The sequence below is a fragment of the Nerophis ophidion genome, linkage group LG19, assembly GCF_033978795.1.
Source record: "Nerophis ophidion isolate RoL-2023_Sa linkage group LG19, RoL_Noph_v1.0, whole genome shotgun sequence".
Lineage (NCBI taxonomy): Eukaryota > Metazoa > Chordata > Actinopteri > Syngnathiformes > Syngnathidae > Nerophis > Nerophis ophidion.
In genome coordinates, this window is record NC_084629.1 from 26637014 (window position 1) to 26642672 (window position 5659).

The window sequence follows — 5659 nt, forward strand, 5'->3', positions numbered from 1 at the left end:
TGGTAGCTGATATTGCCACCGGCATGTTAATCAGAAGCTGACAACTAGCAAGCTAATTATTAGCTCGCAATAAACGTGCCAATGGCTAGCTAACATTGCAACTGGCATGTTATCCAGTAACTGACAACTAGTGTGCTAATTGCTAGCTGGCAACCAACATGCCAATTGCTAGCTGACATTGCAACTGAAATGTTAGTAGCTGACAACTAGTGCGCTAATTGCTGGCTGCCAGCTAACGCTTTAATCCCCAGCTGGCATCAGGTGTGCTAGTCTCTAGCTGGCAATTGGCATGTTAATCGGTAGCTGACAACTACAGCACTAATCGCTAGTTGGCAACTATTGTGCCAATCGCTAGCTGACATTGCAACTGGCACGTTAGTTGGAAGCTGACAACTAGCATGTTAATCACAAACTGTTAACTAACATGCCAATCGCTAGCTGACATTGAAACTGTAATTTCTGCGACTGTTTATGTATATATAAAAAGGTTTAAATTTGTGTAAAAACTTGCGCGGGGGGAAAAAAAAACATCAGCACCCCCTGGACTACCTTTGTGGACCCCTAGGGGTCTCAGACCCCTGTTGTAGACCTCTGGTCTAAATCGAACTGAGAATGATGAAAGCGGAAGGGTTCATTTTTAATTTCCACCACCAAGTAAGGGAAATGTTTCTTTTCTGTTTACTATTTGGCCCATTGATTATACAAAACCCAAAATCAGTGAAGTTGGCACGTTGTGTAATTGGTAAATAAAAACAGAATACAATGATTTGCAAATCCTTTTCAACTTATATTCAATTGAATATACTGCAAAGACAGGATACTTAACATTCGAACTGATAAACATTTATTTTTTCCAAATATTTGGAATTTGATGCCTGCAACATGTTTCAAAAAAGCTGGCATACGTGGCAAAAAAAGACTGAGGAATGCTCATCAAACACTTATTTGGAACATTCCACAGGTGAACTGGCTAATTGGGAATTGGTGGGTGCCACAATTGTGTAGAAAAGCAGCTTCCATGAAATGCTCAGTCATTCACAAACAAGGATGGGGTGAGGGTCACCACTTTGTGAACAAATGTGTGAGTAAATTGTCAAACAATTTTACAAAAAAAATTCTCAATGAGCTATTGCAAGGGATTCAGAGATTTCACCATCTATGGTCTGTAATATCATACAAAGGTTCAGAGAATCTCGAGAAATCACTGCACATAAGCGATGATATTATGGTTCTTGGATCCCTCAGGCGGTACCGCATCATAAAGCGACATCAGTGTGTAAAGGATATCACCACATGGGCTCAAGAACACTTCAGAAAACCCCTGTCAGTAACTACAGTTCATCGCTACATCTGTAAGTGCAAGTTCAAATTCTACTATGCAAAGCCAAAGCCATTTATCAGCAACACCCAAAAACATCGCTGGTTTCACTTGGCCCGAGCTCATCTAAGATGGACTGATGCAAAGTGGAAAAGTGTTCTGTGGTCTGATGAGTCCACATTTCCAATTGTTTTTGGAAACTGTGGACGTGGTGTACTCCGGAACAAGGAGAAAAAGAACCATCCGGACTGTTATAGGCGCAAAATTCAAAAGCCAGCATCTCTGATGGTATGGGGGTGTATTAGCGTCCAAGGCATGGCTAATTTACACACCTGTGAAGGCACCATTAATGTTGAAAGGTACATACAGGTTTTGAAGCAACAAATATTGCAATCCAAGCAACATTATCATGGACGCCCCTGCTTATTTCAGCAAGACTATACCAAGCCATGTGCTACAACAGCATGGCTTCACAGTAAGAGTGCGGGTTCGAGACTGGCCTGCCTGTTGTCCAAACCTGTCTCCCATTGAAAATGTGTAGCGGAATATGTGTTCTAAAATACCACAATGGAGACCCCGGACTGTTGAACAATTGAAGCTGTACATCAAGCAACAATGGGAAAGAATTCCACTTCAAAAATTGGTCGTCTCAGTTCCCACACGTTAACTGAATGTTGTTAAAAATGTTGTTAAAAGGAAAGGCCATGTAACACAGTGGTGAAAATGCCCCTGTGACAACTTTTTGCAATGTGCTGCTGCCATTAAATTCTAAGTTAATGATTATTTGCATAAAGAAATGAAGTTTCTCAGTTGAAACGTTAAATATCTTGTCTTTGCAACCTATTCAGTTCAATATATGTTGAAAAGGATTTGCAAATCATTGTATTCTGTTTTTATTTAACATTTGCACAACGTGCCAACTTCACTGATTTTGGGTTTTGTAGTTGCACGCTTCATATTCCTTTCTGCACAGCCATTTGTTAGACAAAAACTTGCATTTTATATTGTTATTTGCAGTTCAAATGTAGTGACTTTTTTAATGCAGCAGATAGCGGCATTATAAACCACCAACACGGTATCAGTGCAGTGTCAATACAGCCAGTAAGTGTGCCACACACTCACTGAAGGATAATTATTACCCTTATACTGTTTTTCTACATTATTAATGGTCCTTGGTTTTCATATGTCCCACTTGTTGTAAGATTTGGTTTTAGACACAAAACCTTGCCACTTACCGTCTTGGTTATCGAACAGACAAACATTGCGTCTAACAGACTAATCAGTTTACGCATCATTCTGCGCAATTGAGTGTCCAAATAAAGAATATTGCAGATTTTTTTTATTTGACTACAAGTGCAAAATAAACCACAATGGGACCAAATAAAATCAAACCGGATAAAGAAGGTGAGAAACTATTAATTTAATTATCAGACGTAGACATCCAGCTGGATCTTACTTTCCCTCCTCTCTCTCCCTTCACTGCTGTCTTAGCAAACAAATAAAAAGTGATCATTTATTTATTCTACACAGTTTTTGCATGTAGAACCATAAATATTCTCGATTAAATGTGTTTTGTGTTCACATTCAGGTGTCTGGAACGGAAAACGATTTTTCTTATAGTACAATTTGCTTGGATTTGTCTGGTTTGAATTGCATTCGGACATTTTAGAACGGATTTCTAACATTAAGTCTCGAGATATTTAAATATATTTTGAAAAGTTCATTCATTTCAGTAGTTTAGTACAAAATGTGGAATGTTTCCTTCTCATACATCCACAACAGGGTGCAGTATTTCGACATATATGATTTCTCGATAATTTTGATAGTTTACATGTCTAAAAAGTAATTCAGTAGTCATCAAATTAAAAAAAAACTAACATAAGTGTAAATATAAGTTAACTTATGCTGACAAAGACAACATACACTTTTTAGTGTAAAAAAAAAAGCAAAAACATGTTTTTAAACTGTCAGAAAGTTCAATATTTTCAGGAAAAAAAACTATAAAAACTACCTGAGCTTTTATTTAGTCGTCATCTAAACTAGGGTTGTACGGTATACCGGTGTTAGTATAGTACCACGATACTAATGAATCATGTTCGGTACGATACTGTTACACCCCTGTAGAGGGGTGGGATATTGAACAGAAACACGGACACGATGTTTATTCATTCAGGTCCAGTCTGTAATGGCCGAATGAAAGAACGTGTCTCCCTCTACTGCAGGGGTCGGGAACCTTTTTGGCTGAGAGAGCCATGAAAGCTAAATATTTTAAAATGTATTTCCATGAGAGCCATTTTTTAACACTGAACACAACTAAATGCGAGTATTTTTAAGTAAGACCAACATTTTTCGAGTGTATTAAGCCTTTTATGTAGGTATGGTATAGCTCGGTTGGTAGAGTGGCCATGCCAGCAACTTGAGGGTTCCAGGTTCGATCCCCGCTTCCGCCAACCTAGTCACTACCGTTGTGTCCTTGGGCAAGACGCTTTAACTCCCAGTGCTACCCGCACTGGTTTAAATATAACTTAGATATTGGGTTTTTCTATGTCAAGGGCCTGTGATGCGGTGGCGACTTGTCCAGGGTGTAAACGCATACCGCCCGATTGTAGCTGAGAAAGACTCCAGCATCCCCTGTGACCCAGAAGGGAATAAACGGTAGAAAATGGATGGATGGATGGATATGTAAATAGCTTTGAGTCACTCGAGAAAAGCGCTATATAGATATAATTCACTGCACCAATACATTTTAATAACATTGTTATTCTGAAGCTTACCAATAATAAATAAAGTACTTCTTACCATCAATGTGACTTCTTGAACAGGTGTGGTAAAAACGGATGGATGGATTGAAATGCATGAGAAAGTTATATATTTTTTTAACGTTATTTTTAACACTGTGATTACCAGTGGAATTCTTCATTACTTATCCTGTTAAGCAATATCAGCTAAGATTTAACTGAGAGCCAGATGCAGTCATCAAAAGAGCCACATTTGGCTCCAGAGCCATAGGTTCCCTACCCCTGCTCTACTGGGTAAACCAGGCAAAAGTAGTTGAACCCCGATCAGTGACTAAAACAACAACTAGACATTTTTAAAACACAGGTACTACAGAAAAACAACATAAATCCAGGAAGTATGTTCCAAACGAACATTAGAATGTTTTTAACACAGATTACTATTTTTTCCATTGCTCTTTTTAGACTCTTCTGCACCAGTCAAAAGTAATAGATGGCAGATCACCTTATCACAGCTTTTTGTCTTCATACCCATCTTTTAAACTTTGTAAAGTAGTTAGTTATGATGTTCTTTCTCCCTTTTTTCTTACTTTTACCAGATACTATAATGAATTAAAGCTTTGTTTTTCTATAATAAATTAAAGCTTTGTTTTCCTTCCTTCCTGTTTATTGTCTGCATGTTCACATTTACAGCAATTTTATAACTACTACAATACATCCTCTGAAAAGTACCCCCCCCCCCCCCCCTCCCCCGCACCTCTGTGGTTGTCACATCAAGCATTGCTGGTTTAAGAGCAGAGGAGCGTGTTCGGCAGCGCACACACAGGGAGTACTTACAAAAAGGAAGAAACGGAGGCATTTTGGCTTAAAAACTAACAATAAAGGTGAACTTGATACTACAATGATTACGTCAAATTTTTTTGGCATCACAACATCCTCTTTTATTTAAAAAAAAAAAGTATATTATGTTTATAAACTCTGGAAATACGTCCCTGGACACATGAGGACGACTTTGAATATGACTAATGTATGATCCTGTAACTACTTGGTTACCCAAGATTGATACCCAAATTTGTGGTATCATCCAAAACTAATGTAAAGAAAGAAGAATAAGTGATTATTACATTTGAACGAAAGTGTAGATAAAACATGTTAAAAGAGAAAGTAAGCAGATATTAACAGTAAATGAACAAGTAGATTAATAATTCATTTCCTACCACTTGTCCTTAATAATGTTGACAAAATAATAGAATGATAATGTTACTGCATACGTCAGCAGACTAATTAGGAGATTTTGTTTGTTTACTTACCACTAGAAGACAAGTTGTCTTGTATTTTCACCATTTTATTTAACAAACCTGCAATAAGAAACATATGTTTAATGTACCCTAAGATATGTTGTTAAAGTAAAGCCAATAATGCATTTTTTGTGGTCCCTTTATATAGAAAAGTACCGAAAAGTATCGAATTGTTGGTATCGGGACAAAACTAATCTAAACTAAACACCTTACTTAAGCATCATATTTAGATTTATTTAGGTAGGTAACTGTCAACGATATCGCCTTCTTCAAAACATGACGTCATGTTAGCGAAGAGGGGCGTTCAC